The sequence below is a fragment of the Tasmannia lanceolata genome, unplaced genomic scaffold (genome assembly GCF_043159265.1).
Source record: "Tasmannia lanceolata isolate RefF3 unplaced genomic scaffold, GAP_Taslan_0.1 ptg000008l, whole genome shotgun sequence".
NCBI classification, from domain to species: Eukaryota; Viridiplantae; Streptophyta; class Magnoliopsida; order Canellales; family Winteraceae; genus Tasmannia; species Tasmannia lanceolata.
In genome coordinates this window covers 31,585,737-31,608,589 of record NW_027518685.1, presented here as the reverse complement: position 1 = coordinate 31,608,589, position 22,853 = coordinate 31,585,737, and the positions used below count along the sequence as shown (strand labels likewise).

Below are 22,853 nucleotides of genomic sequence, written 5' to 3'. Positions count from 1 at the left end.
TGGTTTCATGATGACTTTCTATTGTGGCACCAGAATTCATGTATCTTGGTCATTTTTGGCAACCATTAATGTATAATCCATGGAATATTTGCTTACCAATGGTTTCACGTAGACTCTGGAATAGCGGAATAAGTAGTCAACAAGAGTTGAGACAAACATTGGATTTGTCTGCAGCTTACCTGGAGAGAAAATGTTAGATCTAGAGTATATAAATCTGTATTTTAGGGATTCAGATTAAACCATGAAATAACGTACCGGATGATGATCAACAGAAACAACAGAAGCTATAATCTTAGTTGAGGCGCGAAATTGGTTCGTTGTCCTTGAGGCAAATCTTGCACCCACTATGACTAATCAACGGTGTAGATGGGCTCAATGGCGTGTGCCTCTAGAATACATCAATTCTCGCTCCAAGGGGTGTGCACTCACGCCGCAAGGATGCCTATCGAACTTGCTTATTTGTGCTGAATGCCTCGATCAAGAAAGTTAGCGGGAAAAATCGAAAATCACATAAACAAATACACAAAGAAGAAGATAACAAAGAGTCTTTTCCCCGATGAATGCTCTTTCTGTTATCTCAAAACCCACTTTTATTGAAAACATAAAGGCACTAATTAAGTGAAATGTCACACCTTTTTAAGCGTTATAGACATTTCCAAAACAACCCATTAAATCACGCAGGAACCATCTCTCAAACGGTATATATTCAAACAGTAAAATAATAAAAATATAATGTTTTAAGGAATGAAAAAAAAAAAAAAAAAAAGAAGCTTCGGACCACTCGCCAACACTCTCACACTCATATAAGTGTATCTATCAAGATTGCGATGTAACTATGCACCCTACTGACAATTAGCTACTCGGCTATAGACAACATTAAGAGTCCAACAACTCATTCTCTTTACGTTACAGGTTGCACCCACATCATAGGGATGGGCTCAGTTAACTTGGTGCAAAACAGATCACCCAGATAACTTGTTTTTCCCATTGAACCTACTTCTTAGGATCTTTAGTCAGATGGGTTAGGTTCTCAATATAGGTGATCTAGATAGTGGGCTTCAGCACCATCTTCCTCGATGTGTTAATGACTAAGTTTTTATTTAGTCATTTTTTGTAAGACAGTCTGATATAGTGTCCATCGATCTTACATAATCAATGGTTATCACTCCATTCTTCAACAACTGTCTTATGGAGTTATGCCTTCATCGAATATGCAACAACCCTTGCATACGTCCCATGTGGAGGTACAACTCCCCACAATTCGGTCTTCTATTATTTTTTAAGCCTTGCAAAACATTGCAAACATGAGATGAGTTTCCCAAATCTGACACATCAAGAGAAAACAAGACAAATCATGTTGGTTTTCTAGACTATAGGTTTTAACATACCTTGTGTATGCTTGTCCTTCTTATGGCTCGCTAAGAAGGCAAGGCAATTTCTCTTCCAATGGCCCGCATTTCCTCAATAGAAACACTTGCCATCGCATTTTTGCTTCTTATGGCTTGGGTTGCCCTTGTCATTTAGTTCTAGGAGACCATTTAGGAGACTTGCCTCACTTTCTCTTGTCATTGTCTTTTGACTTTGGCTCGAAGGGACTGTCTTCAACAATGAAGGCATATGACATGATCTTCTTAATCAAGTCTTGTGTTGACTGAATCATATTTAGCACTTCTAACTTTTTCATTGCATAGATAAGAGCTTCTCCCCATAGGTTTTGAGGTAATCCTGAACTTCCTAATATAGACTTTACCATGTTTAACAATGTTCTATTTTTACGTTAAGCAACTCCATTTTGATGTGGTGAGTATGGTGCAGCAACTTGATGAATTATTCCATGAGTTTCACCAAATTCACCAAATTCATAAGAGGTGTACCTGCCACCTCTATTAGATCTTAAGATTTTGATTTTCTTCTCTAATTAGTTCTCTATTTCAGTTTTATAAGTAATAAATTTCTCAAAAGGTTTATCTTTGTTCATGATAAGATATATTGTGCAATATCTAGAGAAATTATCTATGAATGTTCGATTCTAAAAAGACATCAAACAACTAATTATTAAGACAACCCAGTATGTGACCTTTACAGATATAGTTATCTCTATTTCTCTTCTCTGTGAGATGGGTTCTTGCAGATTCTTCCTCATTTTCCAATGGTTCTTATTCACAAAAAATGTAATCAAGGTTGAGAAATGTCAAAAAGAATTTCATCTTCTCTCTGCATCTTCCAAAATTAGAACCATCGAATTTTTCCTGTCTTTCGATTTGAGCAGACATGGTAATTAAGTTTCAGAAATCGAAATCCCAAAAATTACAGATCACAAGGATTTGCCTTAAGATTGTTAGATCTAGAGTATATTAATCTGTATTTTAGTGATTCAGGTATTACCATGAAATAACATATCAGATGATGTTCAACATAAACAACAGGAGCTATAATCTTGCAAGAACTGTATTGTAAACAAAATAGAAAACTGTGGACCCCGATCCGAGAGAGGTGGGGGGACGAGCCCCCACGAGAGAAGTCTCCCTCTCTGGAATCATCCACGTGAATGGAGAGCTCTACCAAGGAACTCTCGAAAGAAGGTGCCTCTCACAGCATGAGTGGCGATATAAGGTGAGATACCTTTCGATTCGGGGACTAGCCCAGATTCGAGACATACCTTAAACAAAGAAGAGTCGTCATCCAAGGAAGTGGGTCCTGGATCCCATACTATGCTCTGTTGCAACGGATAACCAGAGATATAAAAGAAGGTTCGTGCCTAGTTACGAATTTGAAAGGTCCGAAGAGCACCTCATCCGCCCAAGTGCAAACACCTGGTCTCTTATGCCATTTACTTATTGATTTTGAAGAGTTTTGGGCGAAAGTCATATGAAATGGGAACATATATCTCCGAGAAGACGTCTACCTACTCATGCATGTCTCGGAGATGATTAATAAGCACACTTAAAAGAAATGAAATAAGTGTCACCTAAGAATAACTATGTTATGAATGTCATACATAATTAGTGTCTAAGTTCTGGTGTGCAAACACATGCATGCTACAGCTAAAAGTATAGGATCTGTACATGAAAGTAAGAAAACACAATAAAACACACAACACAAATCAACTCTATACACGACTTGACAAGACGAATCCTAAAACTCTAATGCAATACTTGACTCGGACCAGAATGGCCATCCACCCTGGCTGCTCTACGTATCCCGACCTCGGGAAGAATCAGAATCAACGTAGTTCGATGACCTATTCTAAACTACAATGCCTAACCATCTAGAACCGCTATCCTAGACTAGATCCACTAGACTCGACTGATTTTTAAAGCTTTTTGCACAATTGCTTAAGTTCATGTGAATTGTTATTTTTAGGACTCTCTATATGCCCTAACTAATGCAAGTTAATTAACTTTAAGCTAATGCAGGTGGGCCCTACATCCTATGTCTAACTAGGCTGTGCATCATAAAGAAAACCATGGGCTGACTATATGCTTCCTAGTCTAGCCATCGGTTCGACTAAATGTCTAATCGACCAGGACTCGAGGCCTCTTAACTCTAGGGACACTCACACGACAGGACAACCATATCAATACAAATCAGGACAGCCTCTTAACTCTAAAACACCCCAAATATCTAGGACAGACTCCTAATTCTAGGGGAAGATCTTTTTGAAAAGGTTTTGAAGAAGTTTTGTATTTTTGGAAGGTTTGAAATGTTTATTTTTAAAGGTTTGGCTGGACCTGGGATATGGATCCCAAGCTGCACTACGTACCCTGTGGAAAGGGATCAAGCCAACGTAGTTCGAAAACAGAAATTCCTAACTATTCTCCTAATGACTCGAGATTTTTGAGATGATTTGGATTTTTCAGATATTTTGATGTTTTTGAAATTTCTGAATGTTTTTGAATTTTTGACACAAGAGGACAAAATCCTATCATCATAAGGGTAAGATAGACTCCTGATATCCCGTAAAGGTTGGACAGCATCCTATGCTTTGCGGGGAGGACTGGATGGAATCACATCTCTGCAAGGGTTGGACAGCATCCTATACCTTGCAGGAGTAGATAAAAATCACATGACTTGATGAGAGATTGGATAGAATCCTAACCCCTATGATGATAGGACAGACTCCTGAAAGATTGACTCTCTAGCTAAGGACAGACATCCTATGCTAAAGGACTGACTCCTATACGAAAGGACTGACTCCTAGTGCACAACCCTAAGAGGGGAGTGCCAATGCGACTAGGCTAGTCTCCTAAAAGAAGAAGAGATAAGAAGGGTGCTAGTGAGACTAGGCAAGTCTCCTAAACACAGAGATGGGCTCCATTGCCCTTGCAATGATAAGAAAGGTATGGTTTTTAACAGACCAAGTCGGTCTTTAACCTAAATGAGGTGTTCTATTTGAGACTTAGATAGTCTCCTATGTATGACTCGCTAATGAGACAAAGCTTGTCTCCAAAGGATTTGATTCTGTTTTCGTGAGACATAGCTTATCTCCCTAAAAAAGTACGACTCCAACTAATGTTATCATTGCTCTTGCAATGATGAAAGGATAGAGTATCTACCAGACCAAATCGGTCTTCCAATAATAAGGATAGTCTCCTAAAGGGTTAACCTACTAATGAGACATAGCCTGTCTTCAAAATGTATGATTATCTGCTGAGACGTAGCTTGTCTCCCTAAAGGGTATGACTATCTGCTGAGACGTAGCTTGTCTCCCTAAAGGGTGGGCTCAAGATGTCTCTTTCATTGCCCTTGCAATAATAAGACTCCTAATGTTGAAGGGTATCCAAAAGACTGAGCAAGTCTTTAAAAAAACGAGGGAAGTGCTAATTGGACTAAACGAGTCCTCTATGGATGGGCTTGGGCTAACACCTTCATCGCCCTTGCAATGGAGAAGATACAGAAAATACCTAAGAGACTAAGCAAGTCTCACACAAAAGAAAGAGGAAAGAAAAGATGAAGAAAGAAAAGACAGGCTCCAAATAATTTCACTATATCCTTTAATATCCATTAAACTTCCAAAGTTATGATCAAGACTTATTACAAAGGAACTCAGCTGGAAATCAAACTCCCATTCTATATTGTCTAAATTCTCTTTCAAAATTAACAATCAAAAGAATAATAAAATGAAGTACCTCTCAAACTATTAAGCTAGGATGAAACAAATACTTAGCATCAAATCCAAGTCATTGTCTTGCAAACATACCTTCCAATGGAAATTATTAGCATAAAGCTATAAGAATGTATATATTTTATTTTATTTATAGGAGATTCCAAATGTATGTAGCTATATTGATGACAGCCTTTGCAAAAATAACTATAAAGAAAACAACTGTGATATGCAAACTTTAAATAGCAGCACATGACCTCATTACAGTAACTTAAATACAAAAACGAAATCACAGTCCTGCAAATGATGAAGTATGGGTCTATCCTATTTTATTGCAGCTAGCTGTATCTTTAAACAATTATCTCTTTACAAAACTCTAATGAAAAAAAAAAATGCTCTACTCCTGTCTTCATTTATAACTGTACAAAATTATCACTTAACTTTTTTGAAATGAACTCTGATAAACTGATTTCAATAAGTAGGACGAATTGCTCTTTTCATAAGTAATACCAGATAGCAAATGATACTCATCATAGTAACCAACCCTAAGAATCCTAAAAGATTGTACTCACTTATATTATAGAACAATTCTGCAGATTCTACCCTCAAATATCATATGAGACACCTAATCATTCCAAAGCCTGAAGTTCTACAGGTGTAATTGTTTGGGTTCATAATGCACATATCAAAACCTCATGGAAAACAACCACTATTCCTAATATTCAAAAGCAAATTAAGAGAGACAAACCCTAGTACAAAATTTTAGCACCAGATCTTTGCATACAACCCTTTTATTTTTTTTGAGATGGTACAATCATTTTTATCTTAAAAATATAACAGAGAAATTGTCAATACTACAATCTAATTTCACATCCACACTTATATGAGCCTAAACCACCAACCCTCAATAATTTTAAAAAATGCATACAGTTCATGAAGGGTATAATGATTTGACCAAGGAAAACCACAATTGGTGGACAGAATATATAAAAAAAAATGGTGCGAAGGACAAAAAATGAAATCAAAAGATATGTGTGCAAACATCATTTTTCATAAGAAATAGAAGGACATTCTCTTTCAAGCCATGGCATTAACTCTATCAGGTTTTAGTAACTATGCCCTACTCACCATATTCCTCTTTTGCATGACAAAAATGTACAGTCACCTCAGCCCAAAACTGAAGTGAGTTGTACAAGTTGAGCCTGTACAACTATTAATCATGGTTATATTGATTTCATTTTCAGCTGCTGTAATGGGCATAGAGACCTTTTCTAAACCATCCCAACCATGTCTCGATGATCACAATACCTTTTAACCTAGACCCATTTAAAAAACATGGTAATCTAATTCAATCATTCAGGTTCTCACATTACCTCCATTAACTACCACTGACCTATTTCAACTTGTACCACTTGACAACTCTTCAAGATTATTGTGATCCAATCACATGCACAAGTAAAGTGAATTAGAATGAAAAGGGACAGTAGTAGGGGAATGATCATTAAATTCACACAGGAATTAAAGAGGAAGGATAGCAATTACCTAAGCACCTGTTTGAGATTGAACCTAAATTAACTCAGCAAGAACACTCCTCCAACATCGTTTAAGTGACTGACTTACATTAGTGTGGTGAAAAGGCAGCAGCCAAACTTTATTGCCAGAGGCAACTGAGCTTCTGAATTGAATTTGTGAAAGCTTCTGAAGCTTGATTTCTGTAAACCAACGAGCATGATAATTCTTCTTTCTCACCTTTTTTTTTTTTTGGCTGAGGCAAAAGTGTGAAAGATAAAGATCCGATACACTTTTAAGGTCCACTACAGAGTCAAGCAAGGCTTAGATGATCTAAGATAAGAGAAGGTTGTTAGGGTTCATATCTAAGCTTTAAATGCCCAGTTCTAAACTAAAATGGTTCAGATCTAAATAGGGATTGGGCAAAACTAGTTAGAGTTGTCTGGATCTGAAATTGGATGAGATAAAGAGATGATTGCTTGAAATGAAAATCAGTGAAGAAGATTTACTAAAGCAGAGACCGAATCCTTCAACAATCGTGCTTGGATCTGGCTAGGGTTTTTAAGGTGAGTTAGGGTTTTTTAGAAAAGATTTAGGGTTTCTAACTTAAGAATAAGGTGAAAAAGAAGATAAGATGAGAGATCAAAGTAGGAAAAGAAGCTAGAAAACACGCCAGAGCATTGCTGGAATCCGGTGAGGCCAACTGGAGAAGAAGGAGCTAGCTAGGGTTTGGGGTTCTCGTTCTCTCTCTCTCTCCCTCTCGATCTGATTTTTTTTAACGAAAATGAGGCCTCCTCCTATTAAAACGAGATTATCAGCTCTTTTATAGGAAAATAGGAGTGTGGATATTGGTACTACTACTTGATTGGGTGCGCAGATGCGCAGAATTTTGATAAGGCGCGCCACGGATTCGTGTCCTTTTTGCTCCATGCCGCGAGCCTTCCAGGATAAATTCGCCTCCCTTTCAGGATACATTCACCCTCCTTTCTGGTTTACACTACGGACACTTCTTTAGTTCGTTCGCTAGGCAAACGCACTCGGATTTCGACGAAATTTTGCAGGGACCTTGGTGAGACCCTAACCTAGCTTAGGGTGAAGTTTGGGACCCTAATTCTTTCATTTGATGGGGTTTTGAACAAACATGGAAGGTTTAGGGCACGGTCAAAATATGGTGTCTACAAAAACGTTGTTACTTAACAAGTTGAGGCACGAAATTGGTTCGCTATCCTTAAGGCAGATCTCGCCCCCCACTATGACTAATCAACGGTGCAGATGGGCTCAACAACGTATGCCTTTAGGATATATCAACTCTCGCTGCAGGGGTGTGCACTCATGCAGCCCAGATGCCTATCAAACATGCTTATTTGTGCTGAATGCCTTGATTTAGAAAGTTTGGTGGAAAAATCGAAAGTCACAAAAACAGATAGACGAAGCAGAAGACAGCAAAGAGTCTTTTTTCCCAAATGATGCTCTTTTTGTTAACTCAAAACCCTCTTTTATAGAAATCAGAAAGGCACCGATTAAGAGAAATGTCACACCTCTTTAAGCATAATAGACGTTTCCAAAACGGCCCACTAAATCACGCGAAAACCATCTCTCAAATGGTAAAATAAAGATACGCTTAAACCGTAAAATAATAAAGATTAATGTTTTAAGGAAGGAAAAAGAAAATAAATAAATAAAGGAAATGAGAAAAGCTTCGGGCCACGCGCGCAGCCGGCCTGGCCGGGTGCCCGTGCGTGTGGTTATGGCCAAAAGTCCATCACCCTAGCGGTGAGGCTAGTGCGCGTAGGACCTCCTATCTCCTCTTCTCATTCACAAGACAAAGAGAAGTGGAACAATATATATATATATATATATATATATATATATATATATAACTAAATGTTTCCACATTACTTTAGAAGAGTTGGAGGGAAAGAAAAAGGGAGCACTAGTGTGCCACAAGAAGACAAAGTCCTGTAGACATCCCATTTTGACCGAACCCCCAATAATCTGGTTCGATTAGAAACCCTTTAAAATCGATGAAGGTGTTAACCCAAGCCCTTCATTTAGGGGACTTGCTGAGTCCCATTAGCATTTTCCTTTCTGTTTTAGGAGACTTTCTTAGTCTTTTAGACACTCTTAGATACTAGTTCTCTATCATTGCTAGGGCAATGAAAGAGTCATCTAGAGCCCCCATTAGGAGACATACCTTGTCTCATGAGGCAATCCTCTTTTGGAATCGAGCCTCGTTGTTTAGAGGCTATCTCTTTGGGAGTATACCTTGGATTTAGTATAGAGTTAACCATTAGGAGACACACTCTGTCTCATCAAGGCGATTCTCCTTTCGAGATAAGCCTTGTCGTTTAGAGCAGATCCCTTAGGGAGGTTATCTTGATTTTGATAGATAATGTACCCATAGGAGGCATGCCTTGCCTCATTTATAGAGTCCATTTCTAAGTTGTACCCCAGCTTGTATCCTCTATTAGTTAGAGACCAACTTAGTCCGTTAGTTGCCTAATCCCTTTCTTTATCATTGCAAGGGCGATGATAGAGATACTTGGAGCCCACATTTGTGTCTGGGAGGCATGCTTTGCCTCATTTATAGAGCTCCTATTTGGAGACAAGCCTTGTCTCATTTAGAGAGTTTCCCCTTTAGGAGGCTTACCCAGCCTCATGTTAGAGTAACCCCTTCTTCTAGAGTCTTTGACTCTATTTGCCCTCATTTTGGTAGTGTTATTAGAGAGTCTTTGACTCACTCGTCATTTTGGTGTTCTTATTAGAGGGTCTTTGACTCATTCATCTTTTTAGTGGTATTATTAGAGAGTCTTTGACTCATTCGTCCTTTTGGTAGCATTACTAGATACTCTTTGACTTGTTTGTTCATCTCCTTAGTGTTATTAATAGTTAGGAGTTTCTCCTTAGTGTTGTCGTTGCTCTTCTTCTTTAGAGACTAGCATAGTCTTATTAGAGCTTTGCCTTTTGGGATCTTAGATCGTTTCCTTGTCTTTGACATTAGTTTACCTGGTTTAGGGGTTTTCCCTGTTAGCCCTAGGGTTTGGCCCAGGGTGTTGCTTTGTGTATTCCCTTAGGTCTTTGACCGAAAAGGTGAAAACATTTAAAAACCCAAAAACATTGAAATATCTTAAAATTCAAAAGCATTTGAAAACATTAAAAGCCTTAAATCATTTGAAGTGTTCGCTTTTAGTGGTAGTTAGGAGAGTTCGGTTTTCGAACTACGTTAGCTTGATCCTCTTCCACAAGGTACGTAGTGCAGCTTGGGATCCATATCCCAAGTCCAGCCAAACTTTATAAATAAAGCATTTGAATTCTTTAAAAAATAAAAATCTTTTAAAACCTTATTTTTAAAAAGATCTTCCTCTAGAGTTAGGACTTTGTCCTAGATAGAGAGTCTTGGAGTTATGAGTTTCTCTTTGATCTGATGTTTGTTTGTTGTGTGCTTGTTTGTGCTTGTTTTAGAGTTAGGGGTTTGTCTTAGAGTTATAGGAACGCCTCCGTCCGGTCAGTTGGCGATCCACATCGCCGATTGATGACTAGAATAGGATGCGTTAGTCAATCCTTTATTTTCCTTAGAAAATACAGCCTAGTTACACATAGGTTGTAGAACCACCTGCATTAGCTTAGGGCTAACCTGCATTTAGTTAAGGCATATATGGTGTCCTAAAATCCACAATATATTGAAATTTAAATAATCGCACAAGAAGCTTTAATAACTAGTCCGGTCTTTTAGATCGAGTCTAGGATAGAGGTCTATGTGTCTTAGGCATCATAGCCTAGAATAGGTGCGAAGAACTACGTTGCTCTGATTCTCGTGGAAGCAGGGATACGTAGGCTTCTTTGGATGAACATCAGACCATCCAAGGACTCGGGCTAAATCGTTTAGAGTTTAGGATTTGTTGTGTTATCATATTTTATGTTTTGTTGTATTTTCTTACTTTCTTGTTCAGACCTTATACCTTTAGCTGTAGCATGCATGTGTTTGTCCACCAGAACTTAGACACCAGTTAGGCATGTCACTCATAACCTAGCTGTGCTTAGGTGACACATCTTTTATTTTATTTTGTGTGTGCTTATTATTTCATCCCCGAGTCATGCATGATTAGGTAGACGTCCACTCGGGGATATTTGTTCCCATTTCACATGATTTTGTCCAAAACTCTTTGGAGTTAATAATAAATGGCATAAGAGACCAAGTGCTTGCACTCGGACGAATTGGGGGTGCTCTTCGGACCTTCTCCATTCGTAATCAGGCACGAGCTCATATATATTTCTGGTTATTCATTGCACAGAGGATTTGATTTTGGGGTTCCATGGCCTATCCATGGATGGCGACTCTGAGTTTATTTTAGGTACCTCTTGGTTTAGGGATTTATCCTTGGATCAAGAGGTATCTCATTTATCGCAAATCGTGCTATGTTATGAGGGTGGCATCCGTTTCGAGAGTTCTATTGTGGAGCTCTCCTTCAAAAACCCTAATTTTGGTGTTTATTTCTTTCATGAAGTTCTTGCAGAGAAAATCGTTTTAAACCTCGAAATTTCTGTACTTCTTGTGATTTTCATGTTTACACTGGTTCTGGGTCTCTACCCAATTCGAATTTGTTTGTGATTTTGGGAAATAGAACCTTGTATTTTATTTGGGGCTGATAATGCGTTCCGAAATTTCTATCTCTTTGGTGGTCGAATGAATAGAGATTTTGTCATCAGAAGAAGACCCAATAACCCATCTGCCCATTTCATGATTATTGATTACTAAAACCGTAAAAAAAATTAAATTAGCAGTAGTTGGGAACTGCTTTCTTGATTCATAATGCTTGCAAAACCCATAATTTTTAAGGGTTTTTGGCACTGTGGGTTGCGAAAAACCATCGGTGAGTGTAATGGTATCATTAGGCATGTTGGAGTGTTGTACAGTTTGTTCAATGGTTTCTGTAACACGATTGAATCACCTGAACTCCCCAATTGGATTAAACTCCCTCGGAGTGAGAAATTTTATACAGTAGATTTGGAAGATGATTTTGTGCTCCCAACAAGTGGGAGCAATTTGCCATCTTGGGTTGGTAATTTTAGAGTTCATGATCATGAGATTGATGTTAGATACGTGCGTAGTAAAAGTGTCGATAGTTGTATTGATGAAATTAGTATGTTACTAAACAGTAGGTTTACTACCCCCGAGGCAGTCGTTCGAGCTCTGGACTGTTGCAAATTTGATGTTTCTAAGACTTTGGTTGAGAAAATATTGAAGAGGTTTAGCAATGATTGGATTCCCGCAATCGATTTCTTTAGATGGGCCGGAATGCAAAAGGGTTATATACATTCGGCTGATTTGTACGACGCAATGGTTGACATTCTAGGAAAGTCAAAACAATTTAATATCATGTGAGTTTTTGTTGAGGAAATGTTTAAATCCGGGGGTTTGGTTTCATTGGTGACAATGAGTAAGATCATGAGAAGGCTTGCTGGTGCTGGAAGGTGGGAAGATGCTATAGAGAAATTTCATGGTGTGAAGCGTTTTGGTGTAATAAAGGACACTTCAGCTATGAATGTGCTATTGGATACCTTGTGCAAGGAACGTAGTGTTGAGCATGCAAGAGAAGTGTTTGTAGAGCTGAGGAGTAGTTTTGCTCCTAATGCTCATTCTTTTAATATATTGATACATGGATGGTGCAAATTTAGGCATCTAGATGAGGCTCAATGGACTATGGAAGAAATGAAAGATTATGGGTTTCATCCTTGTGTAATTTCCTATGGATGGTGCAAATTTAGGCATCTAGATGAGGCTCAATGGACTATGGAAGAAATGAAAGATCATGGTGAAAAGTTCATCTCCATGGGTTTTTTATCTGACCAAAACTAGTCAGGAAAAAACCATTTTTCTGTTTTAAGCATCTTTCTTATCATCCGCATGAAATGGATAAATGGGTTGTTGGGTTTTCTGGAAGACGACAAAAATATGTTTTAACTTATCACCCAATTCCAGCAAAAGTTTGCAATAACCAAATTTCAAACACCAAAGTCATTTTAGTAAATGTGTCTTCCTCTCTAAGATAGTTACAAGTTTTTACTTCCCTTTGAAAAAATCACCTATATAGACATACAAACTCAAAGTAAGCATATACCCAGAAGTTGTTTTGCATGAAAATCAGAGAGAGTACCAAGCATTTGAAGCGATCTTATGCAAGAACAACATAACAGAGATAGCTTCTCACTAGGGTTTTGAAGAATCTAAAGTCACTAAAACTAGGAATAAATGGGAAAAAGAATGAACTTAAAGTACAAGAAAGAGTAAATAAAGGCTCACCTCAGCAGAGGAAAGTGTAAAGGCTTCTTTCTTCAAGTTTTAGCTTTCATGCTTTGCCTCCTATTTGCCAAACAAAGTTTAACAAGAGTTATGTATTGCAAATCTTTGAGAAAGAAAAGGGCAATAGTATATTGGCCCCCTTTTCTTCTCTGGGCCAGCCCCTTATAGTGTAAAGTAGTCATAAATTAAATACACTAGAGGGAGATGGCTCGGGGAAGAAAAGGGGGGGAATATATCACTGCGCCTCTTTCCTAACAGGCACTTTCTAAGACTACACATGCCGCGTGGCTTCAACAGATCCGTTGATTTGAGCAGCAATAACCCTTTTCTACTAACCCTACGATGATCGAATGAAATCCCAAATCTAAAAACCCTAATTTCTGAAAGGAGGAAGCTTTCGACGTCTCAGTAAGTCTCTCTCTCTCTCTCTCTCTCTCTCTACTTTTTTTGGTGGCCTGAAACTTCAAAAACCCTAATTTTGGTGTTTATTTCTTTCATGAAGTTCTTGCAGAGAAAATCGTTTGAAACCTCGAAATTTCTGTACTTCTTGTGATTTTCATGTTTACACTGGTTCTGGGTCTCTACCCAATTCGAATTTGTTTGTGATTTTGGGAAATAGAACCTAAAATTTTATTTGGGGCTGATAATGCGTTCCGAAATTTCTATCTCTTTGGTGGTCGAATGAATAGAGATTTTGTCATCAGAAGAAGACCCAATAACCCATCTGCCCATTTCATGATTATTGATTACTAAAACCGTAAAAAAATTAAAATTAGCAGTAGTTGGGAACTGCTTTCTTGATTCATAATGCTTGCAAAACCCATAATTTTTAAGGATTTTTGGCACTGTGGGTTGCGAAAAACCATCGGTGAGTGTAATGGTATCATTAGGCATGTTGGAGTGTTGTACAGTTTGTTCAATGGTTTCTGTAACACGATTGAATCACCTGAACTCCCCAATTGGATTAAACTCCCTCGGAGTGAGAAATTTTATACAGCAGATTTGGAAAATGATTTTGTGCTCCCAACAAGTGGGAGCAATTTGCCATCTTGGGTTGGTAATTTTAGAGTTCATGATCATGAGATTGACGTTAGATACGTGCGTAGTAAAAGTGTCGATAGTTGTATTGATGAAATTAGTATGTTACTAAACAGTAGGTTTACTACCCCCGAGGCAGTCGTTCGAGCTCTGGACTGTTGCAAATTTGATGTTTCTAAGACTTTGGTTGAGAAAATATTGAAGAGGTTTAGCAATGATTGGATTCCCGCAATCGGTTTCTTTAGATGGGCCGGAAATGCAAAAAGGGTTATATACATTCGGCTGATTTGTACGTGTGGGACCCGATCCCGCGAGAGGAGTGGGGCGCGAGCCGCCACTCTCTCTCTCTTGGTCTCTCGTACCCACGCGAATGGCGTGTACTTTTTATTATTGATTTTAATTACCCAACCAAGCAGGCAGCAACCAAGCCATAGGGTGCAAACAAACGTGCAACCCAGTACCCATAAGGGCAGGGGTAAGCCGCCGAGCCTAGCAAGGTGTGATTTAATTCATCTTTTCCGTGAACTTGGGATCACTAAGGCAATCCGAATTCCACACAAAAGAGAGTGACAGAGTCGCCACCTAGATGAGGGATCTAGGACCCATAATTGATCAGAAATCTAGACTCGTTACCTGGTTACGAGAATGGAAGGTATGGGGAGTTACCACCACATGCACCATTCCTGCCCGATAATCGGTCTTCAATTCCAAAAGTTAACTCTTTTGAATTTCTTTTAAATGGCTCATTTAACTCTATATTAATGTGCGAACTACGTGACATGCATCCTAAGATCTAATTTCAGTGTAATTCCTAAATGTGTATCTTAATTTTCTTAATTTGTTTGAATTCAATCTAAGTGAAAGTTCTCCTAAAATTCTAATTTCATGAAAAGTCCTAAGCGATTTAATTGCTTTTAATTTAAGAATTAATGTACAAAACCCCACTTATGTGTGGAGCCGACTCGTGATTGGTATGCCATCAAGCATCCAAGCTGCCTACGTACCCAAGCCTCACTGGGATCAGAGTCGACGTAGTTCGGTGCACCTGAACTAAGCTACTTATGCCTAACTCATCTAGGACACTGATCTAGACTGGATTGACTGTTTCAACAGTTTTAAGAGAAATTATTTAATTCAAGTTGAAGATTTTATTATCCTAGGACTTCATCTAAGATGCTATATGGTCATATCTAAGTGTAAGACGTCCCTTAGACTAATGCAGGTTAACCTACATCCTAGGCAACTAGGTTTGTCCTAAGGAAAAAGTGAGGTGACTAGTGTAACTAGATCTATGGCACGGTTGCTATCCATAGCAAACGCCCGTGATGAGGCTGGACTCCTAACTCTAGGACTCCCTAAAACTTAGGATACAACATGACACAAGTGTTCCTAAATGGGGCTCTAATGGTTCCTACGATAGAAACCGCAATCCAACGGTTCCGAAAGACATGGAGTGAGTTGACTCAATTTGTTGAAATTAATGATTTTCAATTTTTGAGGATTTTTTATTCCTAAACATCTAAGGAATACCAAAGGCTCTATGGTTCGCAAGTTTCGGCCTCGGATCGCAACCATAGAAGGGAATCGTGCTCTCAATACTTATATAATTTAGCCCGTAAATTATTGTATCTTATTGCCTGGCATATTTCTCAGGATTTCCGTGGACAGTGGACCTCGGAGCCAATATCATACTATAATTTACGCACTCCAATTATGCAGGATTAATCGCAATTAGTATACGATTACAGTTGCGATCTCGGCAGTTAAATTTTCACAGAATAGCCAATTTACAAAGGCAATCTATGAACCCTAAGATTTCTGTTTCAAAAAAGTTAGGGATTGCATTTATGATGAAAACTTAAGGTTTTTGGAGATTTTTACTGACTTTTGTATTGATTTGCTATTAAATTGTGATTTAATATCATTAAGACCAGATTGCTAGGAATACACAGTAACCCTAAGCAATCGAACTCCAAATCAGTTGAAACTTTTCCAGTAACAAGATATGGATGATTGTGGCTTACTGGAAAAATTTCATGAATTATCATTTAGATTTGATATCAATGTCCAATTTTTCAAAATTCAAATCAGATTATAGATTAACACAGTAACCTATAGCATATCAATTTCAAATCAACTTAAACTCTTACAGTATAAAGATAATCATGAGATTAGACTACTGTATGACTTTCATGGATTTTTATGATGATTTGATGCCCATTTAAATTCACACAAAAATCAAATGAAACCAAAGAATTACTTAAAAAGCAAACCTAATGGTATCCTAAAATCAAATGAAAAATTCCAGTAGATATATAATAGATTATGGAATTTATTACCAAAATTTTAAAACTTAAAACTTAAATATCCTCCATAAAATTGGTTTTTAAATATAAGAGATCAATTTGTTTCCTAGACGTTAAAACCCGTTTATTAAAATAAATTGTAAAACTTTATCAAATCTTTGCAAAATTAATTGAAAATATTTCTCTAACATTCCAGTAACCAAAGTTACTGGTTTGTAAAGAAATTTTTTGAAAATATATTAATTTAATAAGAAAAAGAATTATGGCACGTAAAACGGGGAAGCGATTAGAAAACAGTAAAAACCATATTTGTTTTAAACTATTTTTCAATGGAAACTTCCATTTATTATTAGGCTTTAATTCTGAAAAGTTTCATCAATTTTTAAAATGATTTGGTATTTATTAAAAATAGCCAAAATTTAAAATAATTAATAATCCGATTAAATAAACTCCAAAAAATATGAAATATTTTGAGTGATCTAAAATCCTTGTAAAACTACTGGAAACAAACTTTCATAAAATTTGGACATAATTTGATATACTTTTGGCTCCATTCATCAAGAAATAACCCTTTTCGGGGTTATTCTTTGAAAAATAGAATGAAAAATAAAACGGCTGAACCGCGGTTGGAAATTAAGTTTCCAGTAGTTTTGTATTTTATATAAAACCCAGAAAATATCATATTTTAAAAAGAACCATGTTTTCAAACACTTTCTTTGATAATCTAATTTAAATCCATATTGAATAAAAACAAAAGAAAACCATTTTTAAATGGAGAAAAATTAATTTTTGGATCAAATTTTGGATTTTGAAAACTCATAATCTATATTATAACATACTGGAATTTCAAAGAAAAACTCGTTGATTTGATCCATCAAAATTAAAACCTTAGCATGCTTTTTCTACTTCACGAAGATGATGAATCCTTACCGTTGATCGCGATCCTTGTCTCTATGGTTGGTGATCCAAGATATACACTTTGTCCAACCCTTTTATACGCTAAAAAAAGGTAGAAAGAACACTCCAATAATTCTTGATTGTGTGATTGTGGACCCCGATCCGTGAGAGAGGCGGGGAACGGGCCCCACACTAAGTCTCAGAATCATCCACGTGAATGGAGAGCTCTACCAAGGAACTCTCGAAAGAATAATGCCCCTCACAGCATGAGTGGCGATACAAAGGTGAGATACCTCTCGATTCGGAGACTAGCCCAGATTCGAGGTGTACCTTAAACAAAGAAGAGTCGCCATCCAAGGAAAAAGGCAAATGGGCCCTGGATCCCATACTATGCTCTGTTGCAACGGATAACCAGAGATTATAAAAGAAGGGTTCGTGCCTGGTTACGAATTTGGAAGATCTAAAGAGCACCTCATCCGCCCAAGTGTAAACACCTGGTCTCTTATGTCATTTACTTAATAATTTTGAAGAGCTTTGGGCGAAAATCATATGAAATGGAAATGAATATCTCCGAGAAGACGTCTATCTAATCATGCATGTCTCGGAGATGAAATCAAAGGCACACAAGATAAAATAAAAGAAACATGTGTCACCTAAGCATAGCTAGGTTATAAGTGACATGCCTAATGGGTGTCTAAGTTCTGATGAACAAACACATGCATGACACACCAAAAAGGTATAAGGTCTGCGAAATAAAGTAAGAAAACACTGCAAAACATAGAAAATGACTCGATACCATACGACCCTAAGACTCTAATCTATACCTAGGCCCGAGTCTTTAGATGATCTGATGTTCATCCAAAGAAGCCTACGTATCCCCGCCTCCACGAGAATCAAGGCAACGTAGTTCTTCGCACCTATTCTAAGCTATGATGCCTAAGACATCTAGACCTCTATCCTAGACTCGATCTAAAAGACCGGACTAGTTCTTAAAGCTTCTTGTGTGATTATTTAATTTCCAATGGATTGTAGATTTTAGGACACCCTATATGTCTTAACTAAATGCAGGTTAGCCCTAAATTAATGCAGGTGGTTCCTATAATCTATGTGTAGCTAAGCTGTACGCCCTAAGGGAAACAATGGGATCACTAGCGTATCCAAGACTTAATCATCAGTCGGCGATATGAATCGCCAGCTGACTGGACGGAGGCGCTCCTATAACTCTAGGACAAACTCCTAACTCTAACACAAACACAAACAAACCACACAACACATCAAAGACAAACTCAAAACTCTAAAACTCTTTATCTAGGACAAACTCCTAACTCTAGAGGAAGATCTTGTTGAAAACAAGGTTTTGAAGATTTTTGGTATTTTTTCTTAAAATGGGTAAATGATTTATTTACAAAGGTTTGGCTGGACCTGAGATAAGAATCTCAAGCTGCACTACGTACCTCGTGGAAGAGGATCAAGCCAACGTAGTTCGAAACAGATTTCCTAACTACTCCTAATGACTCAAGATTTTTGAGATTTTTGGTTTTTCAGATGTTTTTGTTGTTTTTAAGTGTTTTTGACTCAAGGGAGACAAATCCTATCATCATAAGGGGAAGACAGACTCCTGATATCCCGCAAAGGTTGGACAGCATCCTATGCTTTGCGGAGGGAAAATGAACAGAATAACAACTCTGCAAGGGTTGGACAGCATCCTATACCTTACGAGAGCGGATAGAAAAAACACAAGATTTGATGAGAGGTTGGATAAAATCCTAACCCCTATGATGATAGGACTGACTCCTGAAAGAAAAACAGACTCTCTAGCTAAGGACAGACTCCTAGGCTAAGGACTGACTCTGAAAATAGGATTCTTAAGAAGGAGGTGCTAATGAGACAAAGCCTGTCTCCTAAAAGAAAAAGAGATAAAGAAGGGTGCTAGTGAGACTATCAAGCTGAGATAAAACTCACAAGTAATAAGGGAAGACCTTGTGCATATTTAGCAAAGGTAAAACATCCAGCCGGGCCGGACAGCTACCTAGCCCTAGGGTGCAACAAATGTGCAACCAGATACCCATATAGGATAGGGGTATGAAGCCAAGCCGAGTAGGGTGTTCTCCCAAAACCAAATGATACACAAAGAGGAGGTTTAGCAAGAAAATGAGACTAGGTAAGTCTCTTAGACACAGAGGTAGGATAGAGAAAATACTAACAAGGAAAAAGAGACCTTGTGCATATTTGGCAAAGGTAAAACACCCAGCCGGGCCGGACAGCTACCTAGCCCTAGGGTGCAACAAATGTGCAACCAGATACCCATATAGGATAGGGGTATGAAGCCAAGCCGAGTAGGGTGTTCTCCCAAAACCAAACGACGCACAAAGAGGAGGGTTAGTAAGAGAATGAGACTAGGCAAGTCTCCTATATACAAAGGAGAGGTATGCAACTTGGACTGAGCAAGTCCCCTAATAATGGGCTTGGGCTATCGCCTTCATCGCCCTTTCAACGAAAGGGAATTCTAATATCAAAGAATTTTAACGAAATCTATAAGACTGAGTTAGTCTATCAAAAAGAGAAGAAAGGGTTATCAGATAATCGCAAATTTTATTCTAAGAATAAATCAAGTGCTAAGCAAAGAAGAATTTTCAAGAATATAACAATCATAAAATGGTAAACAACATTAATTAGTCCAGACCAGCCGCTGGATAGCCTAATAAAGTAAAAGTAAATAATATCAAACACTTCTATTCCCAACCATACACATCACCCCAATATGGGGACTCCAATGAAATCAGATGATGCCAAAGTAATCATCTGATATCATATACACATGATAATATTCCTAATCCCGCCTTGAGATCAGACAGTACTCATGTCGATAATATCGAATAGAGTAGTCATCTGATCTCCTTCTTCATATTAACAATTTATTTAAATAAATAAAAAAAAAGAAAAGAATGAGTATAATGAACTTTGATATAATCTCACCTGAACAATCCATTTATCTTCAGAATCTAACTCAAAATTAGATAAGAGGAAAGAAGAGGGGAAAGGGTATTATCATAATCCAATAAATTCCTCTAAGGGTGAGCTTGAGCTATCGCCTTCATCGCCGTGCAATAAAGGAGATAACTAGAGACTTGGTTAGTCTACATATATATATATATATGAGGAGATAATCTGTAAAGAATATTAATGAGACAAAGAATGTCTCAGGGCTGCTAGCAAGTATTCTAACAGGACAGGAAAAGATACAGAAGTGAACTCCCAATTGAAAGTATTTCTACAAGTAATCGTGAAAATATCCTAAAAAATAATTTTATCTTGGAAATCAAAGCAAAAACAAAATAAAATAATAGCAATAAGTCACAAAATTCTTCATAACCACATCATCAACTACTATTTTACATCACAATCATATTTCCCTTTTTCTAACAATATTAATACTTCTACGTCTTGATATTTCCAATATAAACATTTTAAAGATTAGAACAAATAGAACTCAAATTCTTAAATATTCTTGGTCGAACCATAAAGAGAATAATGAATCAAACATGTGTAACAAATAATAGCAATTATAAGTAATATAACAGACCTTATTATTTCAACGAGCATCACCTACATTTTTTTAGAATTTATAGAACTATTTTCCCTAGTCAACATTATAATATGTAATAAAACAAATAAAACTCTCATGTTACCTATACCATGGCAGCACTGACATTCCTAAACAATTCTCAATAATGCAAAAATAAAAAAGGGAAAAGGGGTTTATGCAATTACTAAAACAAGATGATACCAAAATCAGCGAGCAAAACTGCTGTCATCAGTGTTCCCATGCTTTAATGACTACCAAAAGGTTATTACAATTCTCTAACAGGTTCATAAGCCCGACAAGTTTGTGTTGCATTATTATCTAAAAGAGGTAATGGGCTCATTAATCTCCTACAGCCATTTCATAGCAATGATATCAAAAAAAATTAAATTTTATACCTCATGTATGTTCCATTAAACTCACAAGCCTATAATCCTAAGAAAAACAGTACAGACAATAGCCTCAACACTTCATTTAAAAATTTTCTTAGGTACACAAATGTATCAACTGGAAAACCACATTTTTTTTTTAAAACCAAAATCATACACATTCTTATACACGACTGTTAATTCTAATATAATTAACCGTAAAAGCTCAGCTTGAATAAAAAATCATTTTTAACACAAACATAATACAACTTCATAAATAAGTTATGAAATGTGTCTTGTGATGAGCTATTAAAAATTTTAAATTTAATAAAGAAAATTGTCAGAATGTAGCTACACCTAAAAAAATTTTAATCAACAAGGGGACATATAATGATCATATAAGGCTCAAAACTAAACTGAATTATGTAATGACCTGAGCTGAACATAACTTGAACTAAGATTTTATTCATTAAAAATCTAATCCTAAAATATTTATTCTTTGTCATTTAAAACCAAAGCCAAAGGCTGATTGAACATTGCCTTCTTAATTCTGAACATCAAACATCATGAGATAATAAAATCTATACTCTAAACTTCAGATAGATCAAGTGTGAAAACCTCATCAAAAATAAAACTTTATATTAAGAAGAATTATTACGAATCAAGAAGAACTACTACAAATCCAAAATTTTCATAAAATTTATACAAGATCAAGAACTATCAATCATCAAATGACCAACACAAGTCGTACACTCATAAAAACAAATAACATTCATGCTTTAAAACATAATAATTCCGTAAATTTGTTAAATAAAAATTCTAAGACATCAGTTCTGTTGGAAAAAAAAAAATAGAACTAAAAGTAACATAATGTGATTCAACAGATCATAAATAAAAATCAATATTTTTCAAATAAGATAGATAATCACGGTAGATCATATTGAAAAGATCTTCACTCAAACTTATGCCTGAACGAATCAATGTACTAAAACAAAATTTTCATTTAAATATCTATTTCTTCTGCGAATTACAAATAGAAGATTACCTGATAGAGACTATAATCGAAGCTCGCAAGAATTTTTTTTCTTTTTTGAATGCTTCTTATAAATTCGCCTTCATACTCAATCCAGATCTAGTTTCTCTTTTGAATTCACAAATCTTTCTAGGAATATTCAGATCCTTGCTTCTACTGAGGAAGAAATTAAACAGAGCTTGCCGGAGCTCACTAGAGCTAGCAGATCTGTCTGGAGAAGAAGATTTTTAGTAGAACCTTGCCAGATCTACCGGAGAAGAGGGTAAGAAAAATACGAAGGTTAGGGATTTCAATACTCAGATCTACTCTCTCTCTCTCTCTGATGTTCTAATTTTTTTTTTTACAGATCGGAGAAAATGAATTCGTCGGAGAAGAAAACCGAAGGAATCAAGAACAAAAAACAAAAAAAAAAAAAAAAAACTAAGGCACAAACTAGGGTTTCTAAAGTGATAATACAGAGAAATCAACAGATTTAAAGAAAAATAAGAAGAAGAACAACGGAAATCCTACGATCAGAACTTAACCGGATCTAAGCCGGAGATCAATCGAAAAAAAAAAAAGAAATTAGGGTTCAGGATTTGGGGAAAACTCTCTAATTTTCGCTGATTTGGGGAAAAAATCAGATGCCTTCCCCTTAAAAAATGAACGAAATTTCTTACTTATAGGCAAATCGAAAAATTGATATCTGCACTCTAAATTGATAAGCGCACGGAA

The 22,853-nt window shown here is 36.8% G+C and overlaps 1 long non-coding RNA gene across 1 annotated transcript; it reads right to left on the bottom strand.

Moving 5' to 3' along the window:
• Positions 1-95: 95 nt before the first annotated feature.
• On the bottom strand, positions 96-12,981 carry LOC143883566 (uncharacterized). Its single transcript, XR_013252428.1, has 3 exons — positions 12,915-12,981; positions 256-464; positions 96-179 (listed from the first exon to the last, which is right to left on the bottom strand). It is a non-coding gene; the product is annotated as an uncharacterized LOC143883566 (long non-coding RNA).
• Between the last annotated feature and the right edge of the window lie 9,872 nt (positions 12,982-22,853).